Source organism: Silurus meridionalis, chromosome 12, assembly GCF_014805685.1.
Source record: "Silurus meridionalis isolate SWU-2019-XX chromosome 12, ASM1480568v1, whole genome shotgun sequence".
In the NCBI taxonomy this organism is placed as follows: Eukaryota; Metazoa; Chordata; class Actinopteri; order Siluriformes; family Siluridae; genus Silurus; species Silurus meridionalis.
This window is the reverse complement of record NC_060895.1, coordinates 4,529,905-4,553,235: the sequence shown is the minus strand read 5'-3', so window position 1 is coordinate 4,553,235 and position 23,331 is coordinate 4,529,905. Positions and strand designations below refer to the sequence as shown.

Sequence of the window (23,331 nt, the reverse complement as noted above, 5' to 3'; positions counted from 1 at the left end):
TGCGCAAAGGGAATTTCAGCATCATTACCAAATAGGACGTGTGATTGGGTCCCATCCGCTCATGTGATTACAACATGGGTGCATAATTTCGAAGAAACAGCTCGATGCAATGATGCCGCTCCTCATGGGCTCTTCACTATAGCAACTTGAACATCCACAGTATATTCTGGCGTGCGGGGCATACAAACACCACCAGGGGAGTTCTTTTTTTAAGGCTGAACCTGTTTCTTTGAGACAAGCAGACAAAATCATGACGTCCTAACTGGTAATAAATTCCCTTTGTGCAGCACTCACACTATCACCAATCTTATGAAAGGTTTTACAGCGAACGCTCGTTGCTCACCACTCGACCGCTTCATTATAACTAATGCTTAAGGGGTTCTAATTAAGGTCACACCAGTTCCAAACACAATATCTGATGCCCCAGGGTCGCCAACTCCTACTTCCAAAATTTCTCTGTATAAGATAGTATCCAGCATTCTACAAGTGACAGCCTACAGCATTGATGGATAGGTGACTGGCCGCTTTTCCATGGCTTTAAGCATGTCTGTCTCTCCAGTTCCATATCCAATAGAAGGTTCTTACTAAAGCATCTACTCTTCCAGCACGTTTTAGACAAGACTGAATAGGAGGAACCCTCTGACACCTACGTCCACTGCAGAAGCGGAAGTTGTAGCTCAGTGATTGAAACATTGGACCTCTGATCGGAAGGTCATGAGCTCCCATTCGAGCACCGTGAAACTGAGCAAGACCCTTAACCCTTGGCTGCTCAGTTGTATAAATGAGATAATTGTAAGTCAGTCTGGATAAGGTCATCTGTCAAATGCCATGCATGTAAATGTGAATAAAAAGGTTTGTCTGCCTCAATGCAGCCCTTGACCAGGAGCAATTTCTTTCTTCTGACAAGGCACATTTAGCTGCATGACTCTCTTCAAGAGTTAATCACGCGCATCAGCATCAGCTGTCATATCCCACCTGTGCAAATTGACGGAGGTTGGCTTACTTTTGATATAGTGTGCCTGCAGTGTAATCTGTAAATGAATTGCTAATTATTCATTGATTACTTCCATCATCAGATAGTCAGATTTCACTGAGCACTGAGCTATCATTGCATTTGCATGTGCCTTTTGGATTACCCAAGGACACATTTACATTTAGATTTTTGGAACTCAGTAGATGGCCTTTTCCAAAGAAAAAAATTGTCTCCATTAAAAGACGATCTTCATACTTGTTCAGAAGGTCAGAAACTACGATTTCCGACAGGCAAAAAAAAAAAGCTCTGTTGGAGAAGTTGGGACTGTATGAATAAAACACACAAGATGGCGTCATTTTGTAAAAATAGATAAATTGAATGACTTTTCGTTTGAGGACACCATTTAAGTCAGCTGTTGTGAAAAGCCAGGGGAAATTTCACCAAATAGGCTTCATATAAAGAGATATGTTTTAATGATTTTTTTTACCTTGTTCCATCAGAGCCTCTGGGGAACAGTGTTGTGCAGAGTACGAGGCGGTAAACGCTTTAAGGTAGGTGGGTGCTGATCCACGAGGGCAGTCGAAGCAAGCGCAGGAATAGGGCAGTGTGGGAGAAATTGGCGTGGTCAAAAACAAGTCACGCAGCTGTATTCTAGATTAGTTACAGGGGTCGGAATGCATGTTGAGGTAGACCTGCCATGAGTGACTTGCAGTAATCCGGCTTCGAAATGACAATAGACTGAACGAGCACCTGAGTGGCCTTTGTGGAGAGAAGCTCCCAGATGTTTTAATGGAAAAAGCTGCATGACCGAATCAATGAAGTGCAGTAAAGTGAGACAAAGTAAGACAGAATGCAAAGACCTGAAAGACACATGGTACATAAAAAGCATGTAATAATTACAACAGGATTAAAATAGTAATATAGTAGTGATAAAAACAAAAAGTCAATAAACAGGAAAAGGGAAAAGAAAAAAAGGAAAATATGTTTTTGGTTTTATAGGCAGGTTTAAGGAAAAGTTTCTCATGAAAAGGCTCACAATGGCAGATGTTATGAGGAAGAAACTTTGAGAGGAACCAGACTCAAAAGGGGAACCCATCCTCATTTGGGTGACATCAAGACTGTGATTATAGTCTTTAAACAATACAGAACACTGGAGAGTGAGAACTAACATGAGCAATGGAGTGTGTGATTATAGATAATGTTCTTTCTACAGTCTTATACAGTCTTTATGGTTATAAAACTAGGAGCTACTGAGCAACTCATAAAATAGCTCAACATTTGTGATCATCACAGATCCAACATCAGCTTCTCCATGCCAGAGCCTTTAAACACTCCAGGAGGTCTAATGTCAAAACTCCACACATGTAGTGGGATCCAAATGGCACTGGTACGTCTCTAGATGGTACAGGATGTATCTGATTTCGGCATCTACTTCTTTAAAGGTCCATAATCTTCATTAAGTGGGGCGTGACTGAGCTGGCCAAACCTCAGGATGCCTCGGGATGGGTCATGGTTGCTTATTAGCTGTCTATAGAAGTAAACCCAAATTGATGCTACCTCTCAGCCACTGCTAAGCAAAACTCGCAAATTTACTAATTACACTTGCCTGTTGCTCCAAAGTAGTGAAAGGGAAAGTTTAGACATGGGTTATATAAGTAAAAGAATGCTGAGTATGGAGCTGCCAGGCAGGAGGAAAAGAGGAAGGCCAAGGAGGAGGTTTATGGATGTAGTGAAGGAAGACATGCACGTGGTTTATATTTGAAAGAGGTAGATTAAGAGGACATGGTGGAATGTAGACAGATGATCTGCTGTGTCGCCTGTTGCTCATCACTTCCTCAGGATCCTGTATAAATGTCACTCAGTTTGCAACTCACATTCACATCCAGGATTATATAACAGAATAAAAAAAATAAAAAATCAGGAAATCGACATTAGACTCTCCCACAGCAGGTGCACAGATAATTAAACGTTTCTGACAAACTGTCACGAAGACGGCACTAAGACAACAGACAGAAGAGAAGAGCTCACTCATTTGTTTCATTTGCTCTCTTCATTCGTCTTCATAGAAACGTCTTCCATCCTTCCAGCCATAATTAAAAAATCTAGACGTGAAACAGTGTAAAACAGAGGGTTTGGATGGTGTTTATTTTGTTTCCCCAAGACGGGCTTTTATAGCGTATCGAACAGATTATGATTTTAAATACACTGCACAAAAACAGTGGTTTTCCACTGCGTTTACTCGACGAAAAAAAAAAAACAACAAGAGCTAAAATTTGACGCTTCACTAACTCAGCTAAAGCCGCCTGTGTGAATTGAGATGCATTTCATGAGTCTTGACATGCGGCTTGACTCGAGGCGTGACACGACGCTACACAAGGTGCTTAGCCAAATGCACCCGACCTTGAGAAGAGTTCGACAAATCAGAACGGTACGGCTTTATAATCCTACTACGGCGGTTAATAGGTCACATACAGACCGAGTGCACGATATCCAATGTGCGATTGAGAAGATGTACCTGCTGAGTCGAATCAAAAAAAGCACTGGAGGAGATTCAGGAGATCAGCAGGTACAACACAACCGCTGCATTAACATATTGGCTGTATTAATATTAAAATCACCTAGGAGCGGCGCGACAGGGAACACGAATTACAGAAAGGTTTAGTAGCTCAGACAGTTCATTGATAAAAAAAAATAAAATGGTTAGCCGCATGTTCCACTCTCTAAAAAGCATGGAGAGCTCTCGGCATGCACGTGAGTGCTCGGTTTGGAGAGCGTGCTACACTGAAAATTGCTCTTTCAGGTGAGATATTTCTAGTGTGGTGAAAACTGGGTTGAGGAAGAGGAAAACCTGGTTGTACTCTTCAGCTCAGGTGGAAATGTTTAGCAGCAGTGTAGCAGGTGGGTATAATAGAAAATGTCTTGGAACTTGCTATGCTTCCTGTAATGTACGAATGGGCAGGACCACATTTATTTAGCATCATCATCTTCTCATTTATAAATACAGCTTAAATGGAGATCGCATTACCGAGCTAATAGAAGAAACACCAGCAGGCATGGCATTAAGCACTGTGGTCTAATTACTGAGCTAATTGGAGTAAAATACAACAGTAAAGGAGAAAAATCAACTGATTCAGCATCAGGTAAACACAAGCACATGTTATTACTGACCGCTTGGAATATACCAGTAGCATTGAGACACATTAAATTTTTGAAAAATAATAACAACATAGAGAAACCTGCGATAATCTGATGTGCAACGTCTGTCCATTTTCCATGCAAATGATTAGAAATCCAAATAGGAAAAAAAAAATACATTGCGCTCAAACCCTTAGCGATTTTTTTTCATCTTACTTCGGTCGAATTGTTCTACTCCTTGTTGCTAAGGGCGATCATATATCTGGTTGCCATGGTGGCACTGGTAGCATTCGGCTACTGAGGTTCAAAAAGACAAACAAGTAATCTTGCTACAAAGCCACCTACAATACATGACCGCCATTCGTAGGTCGTTCCTCTGCACATCGCTAATCGAACGGGGCACCATTTTTAAAAAGAAACTGCTTGTATGTACACGCCACACACACACACACACACACACACACACACACACACGCAATGAATCACTGGATTAGCGTCATGTATCAGAGCCAGTCTTTTGTGTTTTTACACCACAGCTTGGTGCCAAAGATGAGGAAAATCTTAGCATGGGTTCAAAAGAATGCTTACATCTGGGCCTTATGTTATTTATAAGAATTCTGAAGAAAAACACCATTTGAATTACATATTTAGATGTTCAAATTGTAAAGCATCTCACTTAGAACCATAGGTGTGTATAAATAAATTTATACAGTATTCTGAGGTTTCCTATGGATATTATATTTAATAAATAAGATTACAAACAATAAGTTTGCCCATAAAATACAATGCATTAGACATATTCATCAACCTGACAGGCTTTTTAGATGTCCTCGCAATCCAGTTGTTCCATGTTTAATGCTTTTAAATGAGTATATGGAATAGAATAAATAAATCAAATTCAAAGTGGATGCTTTTATGTATCTTGCATCAAGAAGAGGCTGACATTCTGCATATTTCTTCCATCTCCACACATGATCTCTCAAACTCAACCAGACTGACCATCAGGTTCTTAAATATCTCTGTTACCAAGGCTCTTCTCCAATGATTGCTCAGTTTTGCAAGGAGGTCAGTTCTAGGAAATTAAATCCTGGTTGGTCCAAACTTCCAAACTCTCTCTGAGCTCTGAAGCCAGTTCCTTTGTCCAATCTGCAGGTATTATTTTCCACAGGTATACTCAAGTTAAAGTGCAAAAATATCTCACAGATGATTCAGGGAAATAATCAGGTACATTTCAAGTGCCATAACAAAAGTGTCTGAATACTTCTGTCAATAAAATAGAGCAGTTTTTTCTTATAAATACATTTGTAAAGTCACAGGTCTGTATGGTGATGGTGGTGTATGGAATGTAAAAATATATACCACTTATCATCAATATAAGTCAGGGTATACCTAAGTCATAAAAATGTTTGAGTCCTTAATACCGTAAATAATCTTTTAAACGATCTCAGTGAGAATCATTTTCATGCCCTGAAATAATCTACTTATGTAACTAAATAGTTGTGACACATCTACAAATAATTCTCATAAATATTTACAACTTCATCAACAGCATGATGGACATCTGTCGGAAAATGCCAACTGCAGCATTCAGATACGAGACTTGATCATTGTTCTTCATGTGACCGAAGGCTCGCTGAAGCCTTTCATCTGAAAGCATCAGTAATTTATTGGTGACTTGTATCAGCTAAAATCACATTATTTATTGTGAATTAAAATAGAGAGTGGATTTAAGTAGAGGTCGACAGATTCATCGTTTTTGCCGATTAAACTGCACCAATAGTTGATTGCTGGAACTATCTGTAAAAATCCATACCGATAGTTTTGAAGTTGCTGGTGTCTAAGTGCTGTCATTATGAGAGCGGCCTCTAGAGGCGCATCACTGTTGCCATGTGCTGTTTGTTTTTACACGCGAGACTGCACGCTGCACGGAGAGCGCACGCTGCCTGAAGAGTGCTATATTATATTTATTCATTATTATAATCCTAGTAATATACCCAATATATTCATATTTATATCATTTAACACATTTTCATGATTCAGTACTGTTTTTGATTTTTTTTTATTAAAGTTTAGTGCTATTTTATATGGAGTGTTATGGGGTTTTTTTATCCAGTACAGTGGAACCTCGGAGCTCGCGAGGGTTAGGGACCAAGACCGGTCGCGAGTTTCGAATTTTCGCGACCTTTTCATACGCCCCTTCCAACCCAGTAAAAACCCAAAGAACACTATACGAAATCGATTAAAATGAGTAAATAACACTATTTCACTCCATAACACTTAATTATTAGACTATTTTAACAATACTTAATGTAAATTAACAGCAATTACAATGCTTAATTAAAAAAAATAAAGTACAGGTACAGTAAAGTATGCAGTAGAGAAGTACAGAAAATACAGTACAATACAGTACAGAAAATACAGTAATGGGTACTCAGTTTTATATAGTATGCTGAAGTGTGTTTTAATGAGATAAACCTTGATTAGAAATGTTAAAACTAGCGTTTTGAGCAGCTCGCGGTTGCTCACGAGCCGATCGGAATGAAAGTCGCGAGCATGCGAGGTCGCGAGCGCTGAGGCCGCGAGCTCCGAGGTTCCACTGTATACATTTAAAAACCGTATACATTTAAAAACCGGTTGAAAATCGGTTGATTAATCATTTATCGGTAAGTATGATACAAATTTGCTATCAGTATCTCTAAAATCCACTATCAGTCGAACTTTAAGTGCTTTTTTCTGTTTTTTTAATGGTGTAATAGAACAAGGGCATCTAAATGGTTCAGGTGCATATTAACGGAATTGATTAGTACTCTTTTATGGCACAACGGAAATAATTAAAAGATTTTTTTTATATATATTTTGAATCATGAATATTTAATTTAGCTTCTACTTTGCATGTCTCTACTGATTAAAACATCAACGCAAAGGTTCCACTGCAAAATACCGATTCTGTCAGATTCTGAGGTTTATTCTGAATACTCTCTTTCGGCTTCTCCCATTAGGGGTCGCCACAGCGGGTCATCCGTATTACGCATGTTCGATTTGGCGCATGTTTTTACGCTGTATGCCCTTCCTAACGCAACACTTCCCGTTTTCCAGGCTTGGGACCAGCACTAAGAGTGCACTGGCTTGTGCAAACCTAATGGCTGGGTTTGGTTCCCTGACCGGGGATCGGACCCAGGCTGCGGTGGTGAGAGCGCTGCATCCTAACCACTAGACCACCAGGGAACCTCTGAGGTTTATTCTGAATATTATATGTAATAAATATAAGAAACAATAAGTATGACCATTTAATAGTCTATCTTCATTCATGCATTAGTCATATTCATCACCCGGACAGGCTTTTTACGTTGATCTCTTGAGCTACACACTATGCCTAATATTTATGAGAATTATTTGTATTTGTGTCACCAGTCACCAGTGTGTAGTTAAGGGACACAAAAATTGGAAACAGAAATAATAAGTCTTGTGTTCATCATGTTATGACACATACAGTGACAAAAAGTCCAAAAAATAATTGGAAATCATCTAAAGGTGAAATAAATGTTGAAATATTTAAAACAATATTTTAAATATTCAGTATAGCCACACTGGCGTCAAAAGGTCAAAAAGAACCTGTGAAAATGCTTCTATTTTGCATTTTGTTTTAATTTAAGACATCATTTGTCAGTATAAAGAATTTTTTGTATTTTTTTTACATACATTTTGAGTTTCTTAGTATCTGGTTTGTCCTCTTTATGCCTTAATAAAAGCATGCGCTCAGGCTCACATGGACTCCACAAGTGTGCCAAAATTATCAGTTTTAGATCAGTTTCAAAAGTTTCTTCTGGTCACGTGTCAACAGAAGAGATAAGACATGGTGGTTAACATGGTCAATTTAATGAGGTCAGGATTGCCTGCCTAATCTATTCAATTGTAGAGTCTGTTTAAACATTCCGATAGATTAGATGTAAAATGGACCATAAATTTTACACAACCTCATGAAGTCCATACCAACTCGAGAGCACATTGTCATTAAAGCATGTACAAAATACTAGAAAATGTAAATATTTTGAAAATTCCACTGTCGGTATCAATCGTATAATAAAAACGTATATTTAACTATAAATTAATGGCATTTTCAGTACTGCTCCAAGACCTTTGGACCACAGTGTAACTATTTAAAGCATGACATTCAGTCACTGAGTGTGGACATTACTTCCAGCTAACTAAAGTTTGAGACAACTCTGTCTACAGAACCATGAACAACACTATTGCTGGATTTGCTGAATTGGCTTTTGACTCGTCACACTCTTTGCAGGCAGACAGCATAGGCAAGATTAAAAATATATCCACACTATTTCAGTGACAGTATTTATATTTTATTAAAGTTCCAGGAAAATCCAATTTGGATCAAAGTGCGATTTATCACCCTTTTGGGCTGTTTGTCGGAATTCAGTCAGCCAGTGGCTTTTCCCAGGCTGCCATACAAATAGTCACAAATAGGATCTGCAGTGTACTGATTAATATTGTACCAGTTTCTTCTTTTTTTGGAGCCTGTTTGTTCAGGCCCACTAGTCATGCAGAGGCTGGGGAATTTGTGCTCGTTCGCCACAAGGGCGTTAGGAAAGTCAGGTACTGATGGGGGGCCTGGGGTGCACTCAGTGTTCCAGTGTTCCAATTCATCCCAAAACTGTCGAGTACAGTTGAAGTCAGATCCCCTTGGTAGGCGACTTGGGATCTTCCACTCCAAATCATAAAGCATATCTTCATGGAGCTGTCGTTGTGCACAGCAGCATTGTCTCAACAGGTTTGGGTCTCCGAACTCAAGGTAAAAGAAAATGTAATGCTAGTGTATCCAAAAACATCCTTTACAATTGTGTGCCTCTAAATACTGTTACATATATTTATAGATAATCTCACGGTTTGGAACCTCGCGGCTTGGAAAACTAACAGCAAGTTTTAAGATTATCTTAAAATTCACGGGAATCCGCGGGGGGACCGAATGTTCAGGAACATTAGGAATAATGTTTTAAACAGTTTTTCACTAACAAATTTTATAGATTCTTTTAAAACACTATTGTATTATTCATTTTAAGTAATAAATGAAGCATTAATGTCCATTACATCACATTTTCTGTTGAGTACACATCAAAAAGAAACCAATTTACTGGCATAATGTCTAGATTAGGGGTCACCAACGTGGTGCCCATTTAACTGTTTCCTACTTTGTTAAATCATTGTTGATAATTATTACGAGAAATCATTACCATGATCAGTGTCTTCACATAGATTAATATCATTAATTATTAATAATAACATATAATAAAAGGTAAATTGAGCAAATTTGTTATTTCAGATCAAACTGAAAACTGTGTGTATCAAACTGTAGCCCTTCACATTAATTGGTACCCAAGAAGTAGCTTTTAGTTTCAAAAAGGTTGGATAAATTCACTAAGGTACCATAGGGGCTGCGGGTGTTCGTCTTAGCACGTCAAAGACTTCCCCCCTGCCTAGTTTGCCAACGCTTAGAAATGTTACTGGTTGTCTACGTTACACAAGTAGCCAATACAAGGAGCCTTCCAGATGTCCTGCTAGTTAAAAGTGTTTTTAGTCCCACAGTCAGGCTTTGGTCAAATTCTTGAATACTTACAGACATAAGTGTAATCACTTCAGCTTGTAATCAGATCCTAGCCCTCAAAATATTCAGCCAGGCTGTGATTAACTAAACAGAGAAACATGCTTATATGCTCTGCATTTATGATAGCACATATTTAAAATCTGGCCTTAAAATGCAGGAAATTTAACTAACTGTATACGACTGTCTGGATTAATCAGGGAACACTTTAATGCCTCCGCTGACTGGATTGAGTTTAGTGATGCTGATGGTCAATGTACAAACTCATTATTTTATATATATATATATATATATATATATATATATATATATATATATATATATATATATATATGTGTGAAATTACGTTCATATATGACATTTTTCCCAATGACCGTGTTTCTCTGGTTAGATGATCACAGCACTGCTGAACACAGACACACTGCAGTGATTAGACTTATGTCTAACCGTTTACAATAATTTGTTCAAAGCCTGACATTCACCATGTGAATAACACACATTTAGCTAGCAGGAGATCACTAAGCAGGCTGCTTGTATTTACTACTGCTGAGATAAAATGACTACTTATCGAACATAACGTTTTCAAGGAACGTTTGCGCAAATATACCTAAATATATGTTTAGTATATTAGATTTCTTGAATTCGAGGTGTCAAAATTAGTTTTAAGCATGTTTTCCAGAATTAAGTCTCGGCTTATACGTTTTACCCGTGACCTTGCTTAAAGCAAATTGTGTGTGTGTGTGTGTGTGTGTGTGTGTGTGTGTGTGTGTGTAAGAAAGAGAGAAAAAGACTCCTCTCATTTAAACAGCAATGGGTTAGCCTACAAAAAAAAGCCTGCAATCTTCCTTCCCATCTGCAGTTAATATTTAAGAGAGTATTTTTACGCTAGAACGCGAGTTATTAGAGGGGAAAAAGCTGTTAGGGAGAATAAAGATGGTGTGAGTTTAAATCCACCTCACCGGAGCCCTGCTTTTTTTCCGCCGATGTTTTATTGGTTTGTTATAGCAGAGGCCTGCGATAAATAAAGGCACATGACACAAATCCTTGCACATGTCCTGAATCCTTTCAAGGATTTGATTTAATCGATTACTATTTATCCGCTAACGTTAAACAGAACAGGGTCTGTCAATATTTTGTAAATTATTTCTTTTGCTGAATATTTCGCATTTTTAGGGAGAAAAAAAATTTTTTCGGTGGTTTCTCAGTCAAATTCAAGGCAAAGTTTAGACATTATTTTACAACATTTACAGATACTTCTGTGGTAACTTTGAACATCAGACTGGGTTGGATCCCAAACGGCACCCTGCTGCATACATATTTCAGGTTTCCAGACCATTACCATATTTATCCAAACTGCCCCAGAACCCTTCTGAAACTTGTGTCCCAAATATTACATTTATATATAGATTTATTATTTAAATATTTAGTTTTATTTTATTTTTGTTAGGTTGTATTTCAGCTTGTTCTTCTATAACAGCATCAACTGTACATGGATTTTGTACATGGATTTTGTACTATATATTGTGAACAATGCTCTTCAGTAAACAGACACACACACACACACACACACACACACACCTAAAGACACACATGGTACACATTCAAATATCCCTGTTCAACATCACTTCCAGTCTGAAAGAATTTTCCCTGGGGTAAATAATGGGTTTACACACATTCACGTTCACTTTGCCTTCCAATACCTCAGAGAAAATCAAGGAGTACAAAGGAGACAAATTGTTGTTGTGGACAGATTCGGGAAATTGCTTTTTTAAAAATCATTAGCTGTTAAATATACCAATAAGGGACATAACATGCCTATTAGGAACATAACACACACGTTGACACGGCTGAAAGAGTTCTACATTGACCAGGAAGTGAACCTGAAAGATGGTAAGGGAATAAAATGTTCCTAATGATTAAGGAGAGTTTTAAATACTGCATGGACAAGACAAGCCTCTGGACATAAGTCTGGTGAGAACGATTGCTGGAAGACATCTGCTGTAATTATTATTGATGTTCATGGGCATTCTGTGACGCCTGTATAAATCAGGGTGATGAAAAATGTGTCAGCATATGCACAAGAGGTGCAACAATCGTTTAATGGATCAAAAAAAAGGAATCAATAATCTGATCTATCAGTGCTGTGTGTTGTAGTGAACACTGATGTATTTGGACTTTATTGATTTTAACTGCAGTAATTTTGTCTTCAAGCCTCAGAGGATGCCACGGCTTAGCGTAAAAGATGGACATACAGTCGAAAGACTTGTAACTTTAAAAAAACAACAGTGTGAAATAAAATAGTTCTTGTTAGGATAGCTAATAAGAAGACATGTCGCCATTTTTTCTGCAAGCATGAAAGACCTTGTCGCCCACCTTGTCCAATTTTTTGCAAAAATATCTGGCAACATTCTGACATTCCTAATTTTCTTAATTGTAAAGCTATTAGGCCCTAATGTGGCATGAATACGAAGATGTTTTGTGAGCTCAAGAAAGTGCATCAGCAAAACCGAAGCTGTACGTCAATGTTCAACGTGAGCTAATGGGTTCAGGACGAGTTGCAATCATAACAGATGGCTGGACATGGTGCACAACCTAAGCGTATGTAACCATTACCTGCCATTATATAGATGCTGGCTGACAAATAAAGAATTATGTTCTTCAGACACGCATTCTGAAACACTTACAAATGGGAGAACATCTTAGGATAATCTGGAGAGAGGTTTGTCTGGCTAATGCTAGCAACAAGGTCATATTCGGGGTTGCAAGTATTGAATGTGACTTTTCGAGAAACAAACAAAAAATACAACCAGAAAGAAGAAATGAAACTTTTTTTTGCCAATACTCTTCAATAAAAAAAAAATTCTACTCAGAAATTTTCAAGTTTCCTTTTTACTAGTGGTTTAAGAATGCGCTAACTGACATTCTAGCACAAATCTCTTGTGGATGTTTCTGGAGCATTCTGGCTGCAGTTCTCTGTAGAGTTAGTGTTTGTACTTTGTAAATTTGACTAATATCTTATCTCGTAATTAATTAACTGCATCCAGAACTTCCGGGAGCTGTTTATTAAACGGTTTATTTGTTAAGTAATGAGTCAAATGAGACCCGAACCTCGACTATTAATTGCGACCTAATATACTAAATAAATACGTAAGGAACTAAATTCTACTACGGAGTACAAACTAAACAAACGAGTGTTCAGGACACACTTGTTCGTATAATTTTTGTCCATATACAGAAGTGTATTTTACTGCATCTGTGAATTAATGTAAATGTCTCGAATATGAATAATAAGTGGTAATATAGGACTTTAGGTCACACCTTTGCTAGTGACTCAATGACGTACTTAAACCCATCAGAAGTGTCGTTTCTTTGACCTTTTAAATGTAATCTATATTTCGCTATTTTCTGCCAGTACTTTCTGGCTTTCAGCTTGGTTTCTAAGGGAGATAAGAGGAAAGAGCTCGTCGTGACATGACTGAAGAAAGAGCGAGAAACCTTTTTTCCAATCCCACAGGACATAACAGACTCTTTACAACATGCCAATTTGGATGATATACATATTTCACATACCGTTATTTCTATAAGTCCTTTAATACTGGGTAATATACAGCAGATTTCTTTTTCCAGAAGCAGGGACATGTAATAAGTAAAAATCACTGCCATAAAGGATTCAGTCAGGACTAAAACTCCCAGTTTTTATAATGTACCTGTACCCCACCTCTACATATAACACAAATCCAAATGGAGATGTTTAGTTGTTTTTTTGTCGAAATTAAGGGTTATATTTCACTTTCATAAAAACAAGTCATTTGGAAATGTTGCAACAAAGAAGCTTCCGTGGATAGCATCTCGCAAAATGTACTGTAGTGTCTAGATGAAGCCTACAATAGGCATTGTGTGAAAGCAACACAGCAAACATGGACGGCATACACGGAATAAATTCTAATACTCAATAGAAAATTCCCTTTTGGGTCTGGTTTCTCTCAAGGTTTTTTCCTCGTACCATCTCAGGCATTTTCTCTTGCCCCAGTCACCACTGGCGCACTCATTAGTGATTAATTAAAACTATAGGAAACACACTTAAACTCATACCTTCTTGTATATAACTTTATAACCTCTGCAAAGCTGCTTTGAGAGAATGTCCGTTGTTACAAGCACAAATAAAAAGTAATTTTAATTTTAATTGATTTGAAAGTACACGTACTTTCCAACTTGCGATGGAGATGCGTTCCGATCCCCATCGTAATTAGTAAATCTAAGTCGAGACATGGCTTTAGCCCACCCAGGTGTCTTATAGAATGTGATCGGTATGAGGTAGTGTACTGAAATGTAAAAATCCAACCAATTACAGTACAGAATTTAGCCAAATCAAAGCAATTTACAGAACTGTACTTTAGAAACTATACAGTATGTATGTGTATGCGGCAGGAGGTGCATGGACAAGCCCCAGTTCGCGAGTGGAGAACGAATCGTAAACAACAACAGTGTATTTATAAAAAACAATAAATTATTTGGAGGCCTTGTTAAATTCGTCTTCAGTTTCAGAGTGCTTTTCTTTGTCACAATGTCTGTTCAATACTTTTGCTCTGAATGCCATTCCATATTTATTTATCAACACAGAACACTCTGAAATGTCTTTTGATGAGTGCGATATGTCGTTAAAAAAAAACTGCATTATTAAAATCTCAGACTGCATGGAATTTTAAAACCCAAGCCGTGATCACCTGCTGGAACAGCTCCTTCGAGATGTTTTTGGAGCAACAAGCTGCAGTGTTCATTTCCTGAAGAGTTGCAAAAAAAAAAAAAACGTGCAAACGCTCAATCGAAATGACACCGTTACAGCCGAAGAAATAGTTAAACTGATCGGAGTGGTGAAAACTGCCTCCGCTATCATGTGTGAGGGAGAGAAACTCGCTGTGTCACTTACTGCACCACTTCAAGCTAAATTGTTGGAGCATTTTGATTAAAGAGATGAAGCTAACTATGTCAAGGGAGCTTGAAAAGTGCAGTGTGGATGTGCAGGATGTGGAAGTCCCTCGTTGAGTATCTGCCTTGGATCCGAGATTCAAAATGCTGCCTTTTTTTTTTTTTTTGTATAACTGAGAAGAAGTGAAACACAACTTTCCAGAGTCTCACAAATGAGGCTGCACTCAGTTGCACCAGAAAGGAAGTTCATTTATATGGCTTTGTAAATGCATTCAAACACTATTTATGAATAATGCATTTATTTCTGCCTTTCCATTTGCTATAATGTATATTGTTGTGGTGCTCATCTATAAAATAACTCTGAGGCACAGAGTAAGAGTATACATCCTCAGTCATCAGGTGACCAAACTTCTAATGATCTCATATCAATGTCCCCGGCTGAACCCGCTGGAGATGGTGTGCATATATTTGCTTTTTTATGGAAGGACAAAAATCTTTTTTGATCTTTGTTTCATTATGGCATGCTGAAGAGACATTTGATGGTTAATGCAGTTTTGAGGTGTGCAGTTTGATTTGTAGGGAATAAAACCTCACAAATCAATTGTTTTCCACTAACGTGTCTTGGTGTTAAGGACTGCTTAAAATCAAATACTCAAGTCATATTGAAAATGGTGATTTTTAACTTGTAATGGAGCAAGTTTTACAGGAAGTTATCTATACTTTTATGCAAGTATGATTTTTAAGTAATCTTTTCACCTCCGCATAAAGGCAAAGCCAACTGAAGTTCTCTGTGATGACACTTTCTGCACCCTGGACCCTAGCCGGTCTGTCAAGATTTCTAGCTAACAATGCTGAAGTTCTTAAGTATACCTTGAAGGTGAGAATTTCAACATAAATTTGAATAGATCTGAACATTTAGTTTTTTTCCCTTTTAAAATGCTCTCTACTACTACTTTCTTTCGGCTTCTCTCGTTAGGGTCGCCACAGCGGATCATTTGCATGTTTGATTTGGCACATGTTTTACGCTGGATGCCCTTCCTAATGCAACCCTCCCCATTTATCCGAGCTTGGGACCAGCACTGAGGGTGGCTGGGGTTGGTTCCCTGACCGGGGATCGAACCCAGGCCGCAGCGGGTTCGCAGATATCTCCTATCTGGCACATTGTGGTACCCAGATTAAACGGAAAATGGGAATCAAGCATTTATTATAGCAGAGGACACAATTTTGTGCACCACAAAACCTTGTTCGATGAAACTACATCCAAATAGATCCGGATATGCAAACTGAAAACTGTTTTAATTTTAAATGCTCTCCGTCTATAATGGTGTTCTGAGAAGTTTTAAAAAATTGCTTCACTGGTGTTCAGCTACCTGCAACCAAAGCATATCTTCTTAAGGGAAGATACTATAGAAATGGAACTTGAATATATTTTATAGTAGTCAATGTGTTCAAGCTGCCCACTGACTACTCTAAAATATATCCAAGTTCCCTGTCTATAGTATTTTCCTTTGATAAGATACACTAAAATGGTTGCTGAAATATATATATATTTCAATGGCCCTGTACTCTGCACAATGACAATCAAGTTGAATCAAATGATGCATTGAGGCAACCACTTAAAATAGACAGTTGAATAGGTCACATGATTATGCCACATGACTCAAAAATATATCATCGTTTTAAAACAGCTCCAGTTCCTCGGTCCACAATAGAATGCGAAAACTGCGTTTTGAAACGTATCCACGTGGGAGAGTGTATAAAAAAACTCATTTTTCGCTGCACCAAATTGGCGTCTCACTGTGGACCAAAGAGCAAATCCTCAGAAAAATAGTGTGTTCACAAGCGTATTAGTATTTATACATATTCTATGTCCACGCTTCATTTAATGTGGACATAGAATTTGAATGACGGATGACAGAGTTACCTCTACTGGTGGACCATGCCAAGGTATACCTACAGATATCTCTGAGCATGTGTTCAGCACTGCAGGTGACAATGTCCGTTCAGAGCGTAGTGTGCTGTCTCGTGAACATGTTAATCAGTTTTCCTTCATTTAAAACTGCTCAAAGAAGACCAGAGGAAAAACAGCTGTAAAGATGACGAATTGTCCCTGTTTCGCTCATTCCACAAGCCATTCATCAAGCAGTTGGTGAGGAGTGTTTTATGAAATTCTATGGAGTATATGTAGCATTGTTTACTTTTTGCATATTCTGAATAACTGAAGTGCCACATGCTTTTGTGGATATTACAATAATGAGGTCTTGATGCAAGTTGAGGGCTATACTTAATAAATTGCACTTTGGCTAACAAAATATAAGTTTGAAAGTCGAAGATTTATCGCAGGTCGTTATTCACACTGAAATATGTTGCATTTCATAGTGACAAAATATACACGATATAGACAAAGGTACTGGGATGCCAGATCTTTCATATGTGGTTCCTTTTAAGTTTATCCCTAATAAGTGAGCCACTGGTAACTGTGGCCAAGAAAACCTCCTCCATTAGATGGCATGAGGACGAAACATTGAGAGGAACCAGGCTCAAAAGGGAACCCATCCTCACCATCTGGGTGGCACCCAATGTCTATTTATTACAGTTCCATCATTGTTGAGGTTTACTATTCCGTGATGGGCGTTTAAATAGAGAACTGTTCATACAAGCTCCGGTCCTGAGGCATTGTAGCAGACTGTTTATATTAATTACAGACCAAATCAATCCTTAAAATTCTTGAGTTGCACAGTAACTTCATGGGTTTTTTAAGCTGTTCATGTGGAACCATTCTCAGCTGCACAGTGTGCTCTTGAATTGAAGAGGAATCCATCCAGCAGTAGGACATTAGGAAAAATCTCAAGAAGCACTCTCCAAAATCTAGTGGAACATCTTCTCAAAAGAGTGGAGGTTAATATTAGTAAATGGAGACTAAATGTGAAATGTTTAACCTTAATCCATATAATGTATTTTGCTGCATCTGTAAATGAATGTAAATATGACTGATTGTGTGAAACATATGCATTGTTCGAAGTAAGTATTGATCGCTGGCTTAAAGTATTTAGATTAGATTATATAGTTTGAGTAATACTGTGTAGCAGTAATTTAGGAGCAAAGGGCCCACCTTTGCTTGTGACTCAATGACTTCCTTAAGCCCATCTGACATGTCGTTTCTTTGACCTTTTAAATTCAATCTATATTTCACTATTTTCTGACAGTGCTTCCTGGCTTTCGGCTCGGTTTCTAAGGGAGATGAAAGGAAAGAGCGCTTTGTGGTATGACTAAAGAAAAAGGACATAACAGACTCTTTACATGTCATATTTTACATGCAGTTATTTCTATAAGTCCTTGAATACTAAGAAATATAGAGAAAAATTCTTGTTACAGAAGCAGGTATATGCAGTAGGTAAAAATCACTGTCACAAGAAATGTCAGGACTAAAACCTCCAGAGATGATAATTACCCTGTACCCCACCTCTGCATTTAACATTAATCCAACTAGAGCTTTTGAATGGAAAGGTTTAGTTGAGTTTTGTCGAAATTTAAAAGCAAGTTGTTTGGAAGTCTTGCAACAGAGAAGCTCTCAGGAACATGGACGCCACACAAGGAATTGTGGTTGATACTCAATATAACATTTAATGCTAGTTCATTGTTTTTTTTGCTGGTGATGATTCAGCGGCTGAATGATATGAAGACTGGTCATGAAGATTGATCATGATTTCTGCTAAGCACCAGGTTATGACCAAAAGCCTGGTCAACTCTTCCGGGAGGTTCAGGCTCGGCTATAAAAGCTTTCAAGTCCTATTTATGGGTAAATCTATACTCTTTTTTTTTTTCCAACAAATCAGTGTTTTGCTCTGACTGAAGGGTTTGAACCAAAATGCTAAGTGCATAAACAACAAGAACGTCATAGGAGAAGTTCTACAAATCTCTTCAACCTTGTTATACATTACAGAAGAGCTGTTATTTTCTCCAGGGCTAGCTTCTCAAAATATTAATAATTATAAGACTGCTTATCATTCTGAAACCAATGTAGAAAATGAATGGAAAAAAGGAGTCTGTATGTCTGAGTGGAAAATATCTTCATTAATTCAGCAATGCATTGTATAGGTAGGACTAACTCAGGACAAGTATTGCTCAGAGCATCACAATTAAACAGACATTAAGCATAAGTACATAGTTATATAGGGGTTTTTTTTACATCCTGAAGCATACAACACAATTATAGGGACTCACAAACACACTACTTCAAAAGTCCTTCAAACATTGCATGCATACAAACAGTAATATATTCAATGGAACTACTCCGATAAATACAAGAATTCATGACTGGTCGAACTTGAAATTAGATTTCGTCAGGGTATTAATTCAAACTCATGATGCCTGGAATAAAATACTCAAATAGAAATAAATGAATATACCATATAGTGCTAGAAGTTTGTATAAAAACCTAATCGGAGCATTTCTTTAATTTTTGTTGAGTCTACGGAAACAGATGACAGAGTAGTGCTTCCAGACGTATCTGAAAGCAGACGACACACTGAGCACTTTAGTTTTCACAAAGATTCAGTGTATTACATTTCCTGCACCGTGCCTAACAACGCAACGTGATGGATGATGTTTGCTCTTTAGAACATGCAATAAAAGTTACTGTTAATCTGGATACAAACTTGTACACAGGATGGAAACAACTACAGAATTATACATCAGCCACAAATGAGTGGTGCAATTAACAAAACTCATCACAGATGACTTGCTAATCTGTTATAATCTAATGCCCCTGTGCACAAAGCTAACTCCCTGAAGATATGGTTCATGACCTCTTCCCTAATGAACACCTTTGGGATGAATTGGAACGCTGACTGCACCCAAGGCCTCCTCACCTCACCTACATCAGTGACTTTGCTAACAACCTTGTGGCTGAATGAGCACAAATCTCCACCAGCACACTACAAAATCGAGTGGAACATCTTCCAAGAGAATGGAGTTTATCAGAGGTACTAAACAGTACCAAAGCATGAAAATGTATGAAATAAAATAAATACGAATATATCAATCACATTAATAAATAGTGAGAAAAATAAGACATGCATTCACACTGAGTAGTAACACTCCAAATAAAAGAAAAGAAAAAACAGATCTAAAATGAATAAAAAAGACACTGCAAATAAACAGCACACTGCATCAGTGATTCACCTCTAGAGGGAGCTCTCATTCTGTATAACGCAACCCGGAAAAACTATCGATATGCGTTTTTGCTGATTGCCGATAGAAACTGATGAAACAGTCGACCTCTAGAGGTTATTATAACAATTATTATTATTATTAATAATAATAATAATAATAATAATAATAATAATACATTTGGGAAAGAGCACATATGCATCAGTCAATACTGCATTCTCTTTCATTCAAAGTGTCTTCTAAAAATCTTTCGTTTTCAGGTAGCATGTTGTGTAGGAGGGCGCAGTGTGTCGTCTGCATTCGGGAAATCTGGAAGCACTACTTTGTCATCTGTTTTCATAGACTAGGCGACTGGCTGAAGAGAAAAAGTCATGCTTCAATTAGGTTTTTCTACAAACTCCTAGCACTATATGAAGGAAATCATTCATTTTCGATTTGAGCAGCATATTCCAGGCATCATGAGTTTGAATTAATAGCCTGACAAAATCTTATTTCAAGTTTGACTAGTCATGAATTCTTGAATTTATTGCAGTAGTTCCATGAATGAGCAAAATCCCCCACATTTACATTCCAAAGTCTAGTGGAACATCTTCCCAGAAGAGTAAAAGTTATAATTAATAGTAAAGACTAAATGTGGGGAAAAGGTATGGGCATTTTAAGGTCAGGTGCATATAATAGTATCTAATATCCTCTCTTTAGGGAAAACTATTCCATTTTATTCAAAGTGTCTACTGAAAATCTTCCTTTTGTCAGGTAGCACATTGAGATCTTCACTTGATCATGATTATTCAGTAACTATAACAAATTTCTCATCATTTGTCTGTATCCTGACCTTTATTGACCTGTGCATTCTTTGTATAGTTTGCACTAATTTCTCAATGTCATCTATTTGTACTTAATGTAGTCCTGTACTGTACTACCATATTGCGTGTTTCGTCTCGGTACTGAGGAGAGGAAGGACATGCAGTTCCAGTGGACACAGGTGGAATGGCAATAAAAGCCACTTGACTTAATGCCACCTGGTGACTTCGACTGGCAGAGACGGAAAAGCTTGAGTCACCTCTCGGAGATCCACGAGAGAAAAACGCCAGTGAGAAGGACCGAAAATAAAGACGGCCAGCCCACGCAAAGAGGAAAAATAGAGCAGCCGGAAGGGAACTTCTCTGCAACCAGTGCACCCCCTGGTCTTACCTGCATCGTCTTCTAACTTATTCATGCGTCCTAGATTGCAATTTAACACAGATTAGAATTACGAACCAGAACCTGGTACCATTTCACCACATGAGACATAATGTTTAAAAAAAAAAAAAAAACTGCAAACTAACAGATAAGAAAATTGAATGGTGGAAGTGTTGAGGAAAAAAAGGCTTGTTGACACACACCACCTGGGCATTTTAGCATCTCATGCATGTTTTATTTGGAGGTTTGAGCAGAAAAGCACCTCAGAGTCTGGAAGCACACACCAGGGCCCCCCTGTCTGTGGGCGACATTTCTTTCCTACACAGCTACGTGCAGCCTGGCAATCTTATTGAAACAAAGACTAGGAAAGGAAATGTCTTTTTTTTTTGTCGTTTTAATTCCTGAAACACACACACACACACACACACACACACACACACACACACACACACACACAAGAAAAGCCATGTTGTGATAGAAACGCTCGGCGCGCGCGCACGTTGCATTCGCCCCCGAATGCAATGCAAAGCCAAAGAGTAGCGCGAGCACGGGTTAATCCCTTGATTCCCCCACTTTTTTTTTATTTTTTCAACATCAATGACAATTTGTCAATCTGTAGCAACAAATCCTGTGTGGTTGCAATCCTGTTGGAGAACCGAATGATTTGCATGACACTCACGGGACCTCGAAATCGACGAATAATGTGAAGAAAAAAAGAACCCCTAGCGTTATCTGGATGTCTGATGCATGCATCTGATCTATCAAATGCACCCTTGCGCATTGCTGATCATTACTCAGCATTATAGAGCATGCTTAAAAAATAAACACAAATATTTGCATCTCAATGCAAAGCGGTTTTAAAGCTTATTTACAAATAACCTCGACTACTACACAACATTCCGCATCGTGCATGCATCAGATCGGAGTGTGTTAAGATGCACCGTTCGAGATGCACAAATCCAGGATGTGTTTTATTGTGTGTTTTTTATTATTATTCTTATCCCATTGTAACCTCTGCTTTACACCTGCCGGTTCCTGCCCAGATACACGCTGGAGTGAGCAATTAACCTTCTCTCCAACATTATGATGCCAGTCATATTCGTATAACTTTGTTCCAGTTTAAATCATCAAATAAAATAAAATAAAAACTTCAATAAATAAATAATAATGCATTAAGTCTTGGGGGGAAAAAAGATTGATCCGAATTGAGCCTCACCTTGCAGACATGATATGAGTTCCTGTGCCGGTCTCGCGTGCATCGAGCACAAGAGAAAAGGTATCCATGTTCCAGAAGAAGAACTGGGAGATATGAGCTCCATTTGAGCGTGCACGTCCTCGAAGCTTTAGTTGCTGTTGCATGCACGCGACCGCGACGGTTTTTTTTTCCCCTGGCCGGTCTCTATGGGCGTGTAGGGCGCAGGCTCGCGCGAGCTGGCGTTCTCACAGCTCCTCTAACGGCGCGTGCTCTACAGGCACAAAGAGGTAGGCAGGGTTTGTCTTTGTAAGGATGAGAAAACAATATATTTCTATACATTTTATAATCATATATATATACGTACGTGTGAAAGAAAACAGATGGAGCGTAGTGCAAACAAATTCTCCACCAATGCATCAACTTCCACAAGATACAATAATGACTTTCATTTCAAAAGAACAGACTGGATACACTCCTAGGAATTTGCCCTTTATGTTGCATGAGTGTATCATATATATATATATATATATATATATATATATATATATATATATATATATATATATATATATATATATATTTTTTTTTTTTTTTTTTTTTCACATCAAGAAGATGATGGTGGGAGAAAGTCTTCTTTCCACTCCTTTGATTCCTGTTTTTTCTCATCTTCACTTCTTTTAGACCTTTCCAGAGATAACCTCTGACTTTGGTAGTGATGCAAATGTTTTAACACATCCCCTGACGAAAAGGTAAGAGAACAATAGAACCGTAAAGATGACAAAAAAATGTGAATTATCAAAAATAAATACATAAATAAATAAAACACATATACACATGCACTCTTTATCACTCTTAAGCTCTGGGATCGATTTGATCCTGGGTACAAAACCATTATATAAAAACCACGGAAACAATAATCTAAATCACAGTCCTTTCCTGAAAATGATTGTTCAAATGAACTATACGCAAACATACAGCATTTCCACCAATCCGCCGTTATCGATAAGGTCAGCAGAACGGCGACACACAATCCGGTGTTTGTCCAGACCCTGGTGCAAGATGTCATCGATGAGTCTACAGCCCGGCAAGATGCTAAGCCTGGGTCGGATTACACACTACATGTTTATGAGTCACATA

General features: G+C 38.0%; 1 protein-coding gene across 2 annotated transcripts in view; it reads right to left on the bottom strand.

Annotated features, from left to right (window-relative positions):
• zgc:172282 (leucine-rich repeat and fibronectin type III domain-containing protein 1-like protein) overlaps positions 1–22,468 on the bottom strand; it is a 110,810-nt gene extending 88,342 nt beyond the window's left edge. Inside the window, exon 1 of one of the 2 annotated variants that reach the window (XM_046863639.1) lies at positions 22,216–22,468. The gene's annotated coding sequence lies outside the window, so the exon portion shown is untranslated. The remainder of the gene's footprint in view (positions 1–22,215) is intronic. The other variant, XM_046863640.1, reaches the window with a different exon arrangement.
• Positions 22,469–23,331: the final 863 nt, after the last annotated feature.